Raw genomic sequence first — 12,818 nt, forward strand, 5'->3', positions numbered from 1 at the left:
ACTGCATCCAGGCACTGATCCAGGAGATACACTGCTGCACTTGCGTCTGATGAAAAAGAGAGATATAATTGAGTGCGACCTGCATATTGATGACACCTCAGGCCAAATCTCTAGATGACCTCTTCCAGCAGTTTCATGTAGATGTTAAACAGCAGAGGGGAAAGAACGGAACCCTGCAGAACCACAAAGCACAAATACTAAGGGGTGACTGAACAGTAACTCTCCAGTACCACCTATTGGAAACAGGTCTCGAGCTAGGAGTAGAACAACCTCCAAGCAGAGCCTCCCACACCCAACTAGGCCAGCCTATCCAAAAGGATGCCATGGTCAATGGTACAGTTTACAGAAAGCCACTGAGAGGTCCAAGAGAATTAACAGTATTACACTCCCCCTGTCTCTCTCTCTCTCTTTCTCTCTCTAAACAGGTCATCCCATAAGGCAACCAAAACAGTTTGTGTTCTAACGCCAGGCCTGAAGCCTGATTGAAATGAATCTAGATAATCCGTTTCTTCCAAGAGTGTGTAGATCTTGGTCAGCCACTACATGCTCAAGCACCATGCTCAATATTCTCAGGATGAAAATATTGGCCACAGGCCTATAGTTGTTTATAGCCTCTGGGTCCAGACTAGGTTTCTTTAGGAGTGACCAAATTATAGCTTTCTTCAACAAAGCTGGGACCACTTCCTCTCTCAATGAGGCATTTAGAACTTGCTGGATCCAGCTAAACATTCCCTCCCTACTAGATTTAATAAGCCATGAAGGGCAAAGGTCAAGCATGCACATGGTTGGCTGAACTTGACTGAACACCTTGTCCACACTCTTGGGCAACAATATTTGAAACTTTCCCAGCAAAACTGGACCAGGTGATACTCTCAGAGGCATGCTTACCCCCGGAACTTGGGGCGGTTGGGGCTTGCGACACTCTGTTCCAACTGTGCAGGTGTGCAGTTCTCACAGTTCTCAAGAGCCAGTGGGCTGAACGGTCAGGCCCAGTGGCTGCTCCTGATCCCCCTGTCGCCGCCACCATGGGGCCTGCTCGGCTCATCCCCCACCCATGCCGTGCACTTTGCGGCTAAAATTATTGAAGTTTTCGGCGTTGTGGTTTGGTGCTGCGAGGCAGAGGCAGCATGCTTCTGGGGAGGGCCTCCATAGGAGCCCTTCGGAAAATGCAGACTTCCTTTAAAAAAGTTTTAAAGAACCTTAAACTTTTTTTAAACTTGTGGCATGGGGTGTGTGTGGTGTGGCGTGGCATGGTGTGGCATGGGACCTCTGAAGCCCTTGATTACCTAGGTGCACCTCTGGATACTCTGGACACCTCTTCCAATGACACTGCATCAGCCATAGAGTCCAACTCCTGGTGAATGAGACTTTACCCTTAAAATGTTGTGCAAATGCATCACAATGTGCTACCAAGGGTTCTAACACATCTTGCCCAGGCCAGATTTCAAGAGGCCCCTCACCACCTGGAAAAGCCCCGCTGGACGACATTGAGAGGATACAATGGTGGACAATTTTTTCCCTTCTGTTTCATCACTGCCACAGAATAGGCTCAATAATGAGCTCTAACCTGCTCAGACTCATCCTGAGTTTTTCTCTACTTGGGTTCTAGCTGTCTGCCAGCTTGCTTCATAAACCTCAGCTCTGGTGTACCAAGGCACTGCATGGGCTTTGTTTTTCAGGAGAAGGTGCTTGGGAGTGATTGTGTCAACTGTCAGAGCTATCTCTTCATTCCAGAGAGCAACTAGAGCTTCAACAGAAGCACCTGCCATACCAGCTGGAAAAATCCCCCAGAGCCCTCAGGAATCCATTGGAGTCCATCAGTCACCATGAGTGGACCATTTTAATAGGTCCTCGATCCTTGCAGAGTGGTATAGCTGCTGAAACTCTAAACCTCAGAAGGAAGTGATCTGACCATAAAGGGCATAGATGGCATATCCCTCACTTTCAAATCACTATCCTCCTGTCCAGTCAAATGCAGGGTGTGCCCCAATTCATGTGTTGGGCAAACTATATGTTGGGATATCCCCATGGTTGTTATGATGGCCAAGAAGTCATGAGCCATCCCAGACCAGGCAACCTCAGCATGGATGTTGAAGTCATCCAGAACAATCATTCTGGAAGTTCTCAACACCAAATCCTAGACCACCTCTGTGAGTTCAGGCAGGGAGACAGCTGGACAGAGGTGTGGGCAGTACACCAACAGAATCTCCACTCTTTCCTGAGAGCCCAACACTGGGTACAAACACTCTGAACCAGCACTCACTTGGACAGGGGGCATCGAGAGGAATATAGAGCATTTATAAATTACAGTGACCACCCCCAAATGGCCCTCCAGCCTATGCTGATGCTGCACTAAATACCCAGGTGGACACAGCTGGGAGAGATTAGGTAAAAAGCAAAAAAAAAAAAAAAAAAAAGATATCAGTCTGAGGGGAAAAATAAATAAAATGCTATTGGAAAAGGGCATTACTCCCGAGTAAGTTTGGTTTGATGCAAGTCGTAAACCACTTAAACCAGTTCACTTAAACTAGTATGCCTCAGCCTGCTACAGATACCATTATTGCATACTTTCTATTCAAGAGATGCCAGGTTGAAGTCATCCTGGAAGACATGGACAGACCTGAAAGCTCACATTTTTGAGGAGCACTTCTAGACAGGAATACCCAGGTAGGACCCTCTCCTGCTGGAAGACTGACTCGCTCACAACACTTGTGCTAGGCACAGTCCTCCAATTTAGGCTCTTGAAGCTGACACTCTTCTGCTGAAGCGCTTTGTATTTGTATTCCCCTTTTTGGTCTCATCTCCTTCACTTCTGAGCACCTAACCTTTCCATATCCATCAGGAGATGATGATGATGATTTTTATTATTATTTATTATTAAATTTTAATTACACACTGCTTTTCAACTAAAGAGTACCCAAAGCAAATAGAGTGAGCAGATGGTTCCCGATCCCAAAAGAGCTCACAATCTAAAGCACAAGACACATAACAGCGACTGGGAGGGATATACAGTATCATATGCTGGGGCTAATCGGGACAGTTGCCATTGCCCTGCTAAATATTTAGCTGCTCAATGGATGTAGATGATAACCTTGACACATAAAGGTTGTTTTTTTAAAAAAAGGAATCATAATAGAAAAACAGTAACCCAGAAATGGAGGGGGAAGAAAGAGGTTCTGGTGAGGGAATGGCATTTGCACATGCTTCAAAATGCTCTCTTTTTTATTACTTCATACTTGCCAGGTCTCTGGCACTGACAGCTTTGGAGGCTGAGCCTCCAATCCACTCTTGATCCAAGGCACATTCAAAGATGAACAGATTATTCAGAGATGAACCTGGATTTGGCACCAAGATTACATTCAGTAGCAACCTGCAGCTGAAAACAATCACAGCTCCCCGATGGGTGTGCCTGGACAATCCAGTTACTTGCAAACATGTTAACCACAAACACACGTTACCTTGTTAGATCGATCACTTTAGCTAATTCTCTCTTCATGCTTATTGTTATAAGGGGGGGGGCTCTTTATGATGAGAAAAAATGTCATATGAATTCACTTGGGAAAGAGAAAATCTGTGGCAGCACATATCATACCAGAGTACGAGTGCAACAGAGTACGACAAACTACATCGGAGAGGGTAGCAATGTGGTTTGGAAGACAAATTGGCTCCATCTCCTGTTGCAAAAACCGTTTAAACCAAACCTAACACCAGGCAGGCAAATATGATCCATATGTGCTGACAAGCTGCAGCATTGTGGGAAAGCTGCCAGCTGCCTTTGGTCTGCCTCAAGAACTCTAATTTGCAGGATATCTTATGCACAAGCCCTGACTACAACTCAGCCTTATGTGTGGTGGTGCTGCTGATGCTCTGGTAGTGGCGAAGCAGGCTGTGCTAGGCCCCTATACTTTTCTGCCCCTTCAGAGAAAGCAGTTATATTTTTGCCTCATAGATGCCAAATGTATTCTTTCTCACGTACAGAATGAAAGAGGAAGATATCTGCTGCCAGAGTTGTCACTCTCATCTGAGAGGAATCTTTTTCTTCCCACAGCTTTATTGCCCAAGGCACACGCCTTGCTGCCTTGATGCTAGAGACAAGTTCTTTCCTGTTACCCCCCCACCCGCATTAAAAAATTTTTTTTTTGCCCAGCTACTGACTGACAGAAGCCTGACCTTGTACTGTTGGAATGTTGCTTTTCATTACTCTAACTATTTCTGATAATTCTCGGCATAATTCAGACAAATCTTTCAGAAACTGGGAGGCTATTCATAAAGAGCTTTGGGATAAACGTTCCCTTACCAGATTTCTTCAGACTCTCAGTAACAGACCACAACACACCCAGCCTGATCAAACAGCAATGTGGCAGATTCCAGAGGGAGCACCATGCTCCTGCCTTTAAAGAGCTAGTGTGGTGTACTGGTTAGTGTGTGGGACTGGGAATGGGGAGGGCCGAGTTCAAATCTTCCCTCGGCCATGAAGTTCATCATGGTGTGATCTTGTAGCAGTCATGGTTCCAGCCTAACTTATCTCACACATAGTGAGGATAAAATGGCATGCAGAGAGGAACCATGTATGCCATCCTGATCTCTCTGGAGGCAGGGTAATAATAATAATAATAATAATAATAATAATAATAATAATAATAATAATAATAATTAAATAAATAAAAACAATACCTTCACTGTAAAGCCGGAATGTGACTGATATCATTTTGACTACATTTCGGGTGCATAAAAGTGCACTTAGCCCCTCCCGCCTAGTTGTTCAGGCTTCTGACATAGAGCCTTTGAATACTGCACAGCTGAGAGAAATCTAGCAGGTGCAGCTTTCCCCATAACTGCTGCTCTATGATGGGAAAAGTTGCACTTGCTGAGTTTTTTTAAAATTTTCCTGTTATACAGCATTTAAAAGCACATGGATCTATTCCATGGAGAAGTGGAGCCAACGTGGAGCCAATGTGGTGTAGTGGTTAGAGTGCTGGACTAGGACCGGGGAGACCCGAGTTCAAATCCCCATTCAGCCATGATACTTGCTGGGTGACTCTGGGCCAGTCACTTCTCTCTCAGCCTAACCTACTTCACAGGGTTGTTGTGAGGAGAAACTTAAGTAGGTGGTACACCGCTCTGGGCTCCTTGGAGGGAGAACGGGATATAAAATGTAAAATGATAATAATAATAATTTAATAACAACAACAACAACAACAACCATCAGCCAATTACAAAAAGCAACTTTACTGGGAACAGCCTATATTCTGCAACGATATCTATAACAACAGCAACAACATTGACCATAAAATTCTGGCATCCCAGGTCCTTGGGAAGGACTTGATGTCTGGATAAAACAAACCAGTCAATAACACCTGTCTGACTGTGTAAACCAGAGAGATAATAATAAAGGGCTCTGTAAATACTGGGCTTCATCTGCCTCTGCATAAAGAGAAGTTACAAGTAGACCTCACCACTGAGGTCTACTTGGTGCAACCGAGAAGAAGGCTCTCGAGACCTTAATAGTTTTGTAAAACAAAAAGGTTTAGCTGTTGCTGCCACCGTTGGGCCACTGTGTGAAACCGGATACTGGACTAGATGGAGCTTGGGCCTGATCCAGCAGGGCTGTTCTTATGTTCTTTTGCCCCAGGGGCGTAGCAAGGTTGGAGTGGGCCCAGAGACAAGATTTTAAAATGCCCCCCGCCCCTGAAGTTCAGCTCATGAAGTAAAGAGATCTTAAATGAAGCTGAATAGTGGTAAGAAAAAGCATAGTAAAATTTATATATCTATCTATCTGTCTATCTGTCTACCTATCTACCTATAACCTATGTGCCACAATAGAACATCATCCTAAATTAATTTTTAAAAGGTTTTGTAAATTGTGGACGATGCAAGTCATTTAATGGTACTAGAGAAAGACATGCTGTTCTGGTAGCTCCAGGTCTTAACACTCACATCAATTTCGGAGGATGAATACAACTGAAGGAAGCCCGGGTGGGTGCATGGCTGGGGGAGACAGTCATGTGACTTGCCTCTGGGGGCCCGCAAGGCAGTGAGCCCCCAGACAACTATCGCCCCTTGCCCTGTTATAGTTATGCCCCTGTTATGCCCATCATATCCTTATGCTGCAGGGATGGGGCTGTACCTCAGTGATAGCGCACATGCATTGCAACCAGAAGACCCCAGGTTCCATATTGCTAGGCAGTGCTGGGAAAGGCCTCTGCCTCAAGCTTCATATGTTCAAGGGAGAGGATAACTGCACCAACTGAAATTTTCCCTCCTACACATCTGTTATATCTATGAACGCCTCAACTCTACTGCATCTAGTCCTTGTAGTTGCTGTACTGAATGTGGAAGAGGACTTCTGTTCTGTTGCAGTGTTAGGAAAAATGGCAACTGCTACACATCACCCTGCCTCAGCAGTCTCAAAAGGACAGCAGCGAAGTATGCAATAGGATATGACTACAGTAACATTTAGCCACCTAATGGTGCAGCGGTGAAATGACTTGACTAGCAAGCCAGAGGTTGCCGGTTTGAATCTCCGCTGGTATGTTTCCCAGACTATGGGAAACACCTATATTGGGCAGCAGCGATATAGGAAGATGCTGAAAGGCATCATCTCATACTGCGCGGGAGATGGCAATGGTAAACCCCTCCTGTATTCTACCAAAAAAACCCACAGGGCTCTGTGGTTGCCACGAGTCAACACTGACTCAATGGCACACGTTACCTTTATAGTAACATTTAAACCAGTTTTTATTTTATTTTATTCTATTCATTTTCTATACTACCTTTCATAAGACATCCCAAGATGGTTTACAAAATACAATAAATCTCCATAAAAATCACATTAAAATATTAAGACCAGTTAAAACAATGAAAACCATAACACACACAAAAAAACCAACCATCATAAAAAGGAGACAGAAGGACCTAAGGAACCTGTCAGCCCCTAAGGGGTAATAGCTTGAACAAATAAATAGGTCTTCAGTTGTTGTTTTTAATAACAACAACAACAACAACAACAACAACAACAACAATAACAATAATAATTCGATTTCTATACCGCCCTTCCAAAAATGGCTCAGGGCGGTTCACACAGAGAAATAATAAATAAATAAGATGGATCCCTGTCCTCAAAGGGCTCACAATCTAAAAGAAACATAAGATAGCATAAGATAAGATAATAGCAGCTACAGATGTCAAGGAGCAGACACTCACTGGTGGGAGAGCATTCCAGAGCCTGGGGGTAACAACTGAGAAGGCCCTGTTTCCATGTGCACTACAATTTAGGACAACAAACAAAGAACAGCAGCAATAATAATTTCAGATCAAAGATAAGGAACCATAGGAAAGGGTGGCCAGATGTAAATAACAAGGGCTTTTGTAACTTACTGTGGCTTTTGTAACTAGTTGTGGCAAGAGAAAAATGGGCAGTTGTAGCATGTTGTGCAGGATTTAGATAAGTTTCACATGCAAAAATTCCCCTTCCTATATACTTATACATAAGCTCTGTCCTGCAATGCATTTGGTAACTCTACCTAACAATGGGCCTATAATTGGTGCAGCCCACTGACCCACTGAGGGCCAGATGGAAAGAAGGGCATATCATCCTAAAGCATTTGAAAGGCTTCAGAACAGACTTTGATGGATGCTTGAACTCTAGTACACATTGCCTGAAGGTGCTGGTATTGTTCCTGGCTGTCCACACCACAGAACAGAAACAGCCAGTTATCACTGCCAGCTATTCACAGCTGGCTTTTTAATCTCAAAGAGAAGGGAATTGAGGGTCAGCTAAGACATGTTGGCATCTGAGGTGGAAAATGCAAATAGTGTCCCTTTTCACAGTGGTAAAATAACTTTTGCTCCAAATCTGGGTCAGTTGGCGAATTCATAATAGGGCTGGCCCTGAGAGTACCTTCTTTACCAAGCAAGTTTTCCCATCCTCTTTTTGTAATACTGGTTTGGCAAAGGAAGCCTGCCATGTACCTATAACCTAAGAGTGATTCTCCCTCTGGACTATTATTTCCATCTTATTGGCAGCTTTGCCTAACAGCAGGCAAACCTGCAAGTGGAGAAAATGTCAGTATAATGTAGGGGTGTGCGAAATGGCTTGGCTTGAGCTGGGCTCGAGGATTTGGGGTCAAACCAGACTGGTTGAGTTCAGGCCGAACTGGACCCAGTTCAAACCAAGCCAGCCCAGAGCTATAACCAGTGAAGATTTGAACCTCATTACCAGTTCAGGCAGGGGCAGGGGTGCTTTTCTAAGTATAGAGGGGGAGGGAAGGGAGTAAAAAAAAAAAGCCGGAGGTACTGTCTGTAGGGAGTCGGTTTAGATCTGAGAGATGGTTTAGATCTGCCTGTTCTGGATGGGGTTACACGATTAAAAGATCAGGTTTGTAGTCTAGGAGTGCTTCTGGATCCCAAACTCTTCCGGGTTTCTCAGGTTGAGGCGGTGGCCAGGAATGCTTTTTATCAGCTTTGGCTGATATGCCAGATAATCCATTGCTGGAGAAAAATGACCTTAAAATGGTGGTACATACATTGGTAACCTCTAGGCTTGTCTACTGTAATACACTCTATGTGGGGCTGCCTTTGTACATTATTCCAAAACTACAATTGGTTCAGAATGCGGCAGCCAGATTGGTCTCTGGGTTTACCTGCAGGGACCATATAACTTTGATTCTAAAAGAACTGCACTGGCTGCCGATATGTTTCTGAACAAAATACAAAGTACTGGTTATTACCTATAAAGCCTTTAAGGGCTTAGGTCCAGGGTACTTAAGAGAATGCCTTCTCTGTCGTGAACCTTGTCACCTATTAAGATCATCTGGAGAGGTCCAGTTATGGTTGCTGCCAACTCATTTGGTGGCTTCTTCTTTGTGGCTGCCCCAGGGCTTTGGGACTTGCTCCCTGTTGAAATAAGAGCATCTCTGTCTCTGTTTGTTTTTAGTAGGACCCTGAAGACGGACCTGTTTCCCCAGGCTTTTAAATGAAATCTAATTTTAAAATTTTAATGTGTTTTTATCTATTATGATTTGTATCTTTTTATGAATTTGAAATGTTTTATATTTTTTATTATGTTTTAATTCTGTACACTGCCTGGAGATTTTGTTGTTAGGCAGTAAATACATCCAATAAATTGCTGGCCTTTAAGAAAGCCCTAAAAACTTACTTGTTTGGCCTGGCCTTCCAAGGTTTTTAAATAAGTTTTTCCAAAAAAAAAAAAAAAGCATTTTAATTCGTTTTAAATGGTTTTGAATTGTTTTTAAATTGTTTTTATATTGTTTTGAGCATTGCATTTTAAATGGTGTGTATTTTTTTTGTCTTTTTGAACTTGTTGTACACCACCCAGAGCCTTTGGATGGGGCGGTTTATAAATGTACATAAGAACAGACCTGCTGGATCAGGCACAAGGCCCATCCAGTCCAGCATCCTGTTTCACACAGTGGCCCACCAGATGCTTCTGGGGAACCCACAGGCAAGAGGTATGTGCATGCCCTCTCTCCTGCTGTTGCTCCGCTGCAACTGGTATTGAGAGGCATCATGCCTCTGAGGCTGGAGATGACCCACAGCCATCAGACTAGTAGCCATTGATACACCTGTCTTCCATGAATCTTTCTAAACTCCTTGTGATGGCATCCAAGCTGGCGGCCATCACCACATCTCATGGCAAGGAATTCCAAAGATTGATTATACTCTGTGTGAAAAAGTTTTTCCTCTTGTCGGTCCTAAATTTCCCAAACTTCAGTTTCATGGGGTGACCCCTGGTTCTAGTATTGTGAAAGAGGGAGAAAAATTTATCTCTGTCCACCCACTCCATTTGATGCATAATTTTATACACCTCGATCATGTCTCCCCTTAGTCACCTCTTTTCCAAGGTAAAGAGCCCCAGATGCTGTAGCCTAGCCTCATAAGGAAGGTGCTCCAGGCCCCTGATTATCAAGGCTGACCTCTTCTGCACCTTTTCCAGTTCTGCAACAAATGTAACAAAAATAAATAATAAATAAATAATTACTCACAAGTATGAGCCATGGCAAATGGTCATACAAATGCACAGAAGTCAATAAAATGGCCACCATGCATGTATGAAGGCCCAAACTGTGCTACTGCTGGCCCAGGCCACTCAGGGGGTGGCTGGCAAGGGTGGATGGGGGAGCCGCCACTGCCTCCCCATGGCCACTGCAGCAGCTGCAGCCCATACTTGTAACTAAATGGGACTAGCTTCTAAATCTGGAGCATCTCAATTCATTTATTTTATTACATTTCTAGACCACCCTATCCAAAGGCCATGGGGAGTGCACAACCAGTTTAAAAAATATATAAACAAACACAATTTTTAAAACACTGTCAGACTCCCAGGGGATTGGGTGGGCTCCTAGCCCTTCTTGGACTCCAGAATGATTGGGTCAGCACCAAAAAAAGGTCAGCCTTAGGAACAGCCAGGGGAAGAGGTTAGTTTGTCACTTGAGTTGTCCTCCTCCTGGTTTGGTGCATTCAGCCAGTTCCCTCTCCTGGAGAACTCCTGGCTCCCATACTCAGAAGCAGCTTCTCCTCATCAGCAGCCTTGACTTTAAATACCCCAGTGCTTAAAGCCTACTTACAGCCCCACCCCCTTCCTGACCTTGCTTCCTGTTTTCTGCCACACCCAACCTAGCTGTCTACCTGGAGCTCTTTCCTGCTGCTTCCCCAGCCTTGCCCTCTCAACGCCACTGGGATCTGACCAGCCTGGACCTTTCTCATCTCTACTGCCCCCTGAAGGGAACGAAAGTCCCAAAGGAGTGATGCCACGCCCTTCTCCAGACTCCATAGGGCCACCCAAGCAACCAGGTAACATGGCACCCTGACAGACACACTGCTTAAAACAATATAAAAACAATTTTAAAACATTTCAGAACTTTCAAAACTAATTAAAATGCTTAAAAACAATGCCTAGAATAAAATTAGCAAGTAGTTCTGCCTTCCAGCAAGGGTTGTTCCAAGACCTGCAATCACCTGGTATTCTTGCCTAGCAGTGTTCCTTAAGGTCCCACCAGCATCAGCCCCAGCTTCCAAATGAGAGAAGGAGGTGGTTTCCATGATCAGTGGGGGCCGCTGAAATGGGATTTGTGGGGAAAGAGGCTTAGCCGGCTCTCCCTGCACACGAGCAGTCAGTTTGCTCCAGGTGGCCGCAGCAGCCGCCCACACAACTCCTGGCTCTGTCATGGAGCCGGTGGGGGCTTGGGAGTTTGGGGGCCGCATGGCCCCCGGAAGCTGCAGCATGCCCTGCGTGAGCGCGCAGGGCATGCTAGAGTGACCCCCGAGTGGGGAGGCTGCTTTTTAGCCTCCCGGTCGAGGGTATCCTCGGGAGTTGCTGTGGTGCGGAGTTGCGGCAGCACACGATCCATTAACCCCAGTTAGTGGAGCGCTCGCTCCACTAACCAGGGCTAAGGGGAGGGCTTCTCAAGTGGGCTAGCCGCTTGTAAACCACCGGGCTCGCCTACAAGCCTGGTGGTTTACACGACCAGCAAAAATTGGGCTAGGCTCTTCTAGCCTGATTTTTGCTGGTTGTGAGAATAGCCTCAAGGTCTAAGAAAATCTGGTGTAAATTTACCTATCCTGGAATAAAAGAATGTGGGCCAGTTTGGAGGATATGTGTTCTGGCCTTCTCAAATGCATGATGGAGAAATATGGGCACACATGCTTCTCGGGCATTCAGTGCATTGTCTCATTGCTGCCAAATCATGCAGGAGGATAATTTGTCAGAATCATCTGACCTTTACAGTAGTCTTTCATCTACAAGTTTAAGGGCTGAACTGTCTCCCTGAATAGTTAGTCATGGTGAGACAGTGTGACAGATTTGGGGCAGATGTGTGTGCGCATGCTCTTCCTTCACATGCTTGAGAGGGCCAGTGGCCATATAATCTGAATGGATCCTGTGTTTAACTCTAGAACTCAGTTAGTGTTTTCTGCTTCCCCAGTCACAGGAGAAAACCACTTTGTATCCAGAGTGGCACTCATACTTCAGTGTAAGGAGAAACAATTTCCCCAGCCATCTCCTCATCACTGCAGTCTCCAGAGTTGCCAGAAAGAAGTTCTTTCCCAGGGCCAAGGGACCCTTGGCAACAATGTGAGATGCTGCATGGGTAGCTGCCGAGAAGATGGCATTCAAAGAAAACAGGCAGAGACATGAAGGAGCTTTATGCTGGCAGAATGCTAGTCTGGATACCATCCTATCACATCAAAGAGGCAGAGTTAAAATGAATTTTGAGGGAGATTCTCAAAGGATGTGCCTAGCTTAAATATGTTTATATAATTACTAACTATGCCCGTTGTTGGATTTGAGAACTGTTTGGACATACAGAACAAGCAGGATGTTCTGTGGATCCTAACCTATGTGTGCAAGAATTGATTTTGACAACTGAATACTTAACTTAACTGACTTAAAATTAATCAACAAGACAAAATATATGGTGATTGACATACAGAGCAAAGATGCACTGGTATAGCAAGAGAACATCTGAACAGAGCTTCCTAACTAGCTGCACTGGTGCAGCAGGGAAGCAGCAATTTTTGAGACCCCACAGGAAGCCCTCTGTGCCAACTGAGAATATGTCCCTGAGGGTTGTACAGCCTTCAAGGATGTGTTTTCAGGAAGAGTGTAAAAAATTGCCGCTTTGATGCTACACTGGTGCAGTTAGTTAAGAAGTTGTTTTAGGCTGCTGTCTCACTCTTGTATGTCAAACAGTTTGTTTTTAAAAGGTAACCCTGGCAGCTGAATGTCAAAAACAACATTTGAGCAGTTCTGATAATCGGAACTCTGATAATCTGAAATGTCACCACATTTCTTCAAAATT

General features: G+C 44.7%; 1 long non-coding RNA gene across 1 annotated transcript; it reads left to right on the forward strand.

Annotated features, from left to right (window-relative positions):
* Positions 1-9,362: 9,362 nt before the first annotated feature.
* LOC128351798 (uncharacterized) lies at positions 9,363-12,374 on the forward strand. The gene is made up of 3 exons (XR_008320046.1): positions 9,363-9,470; positions 10,640-10,812; positions 11,943-12,374. It is a non-coding gene; the product is annotated as an uncharacterized LOC128351798 (long non-coding RNA).
* The last annotated feature ends 444 nt before the right edge of the window (positions 12,375-12,818 follow it).

Source organism: Hemicordylus capensis, chromosome 3 (genome assembly GCF_027244095.1).
Source record: "Hemicordylus capensis ecotype Gifberg chromosome 3, rHemCap1.1.pri, whole genome shotgun sequence".
In the NCBI taxonomy this organism is placed as follows: domain Eukaryota; kingdom Metazoa; phylum Chordata; class Lepidosauria; order Squamata; family Cordylidae; genus Hemicordylus; species Hemicordylus capensis.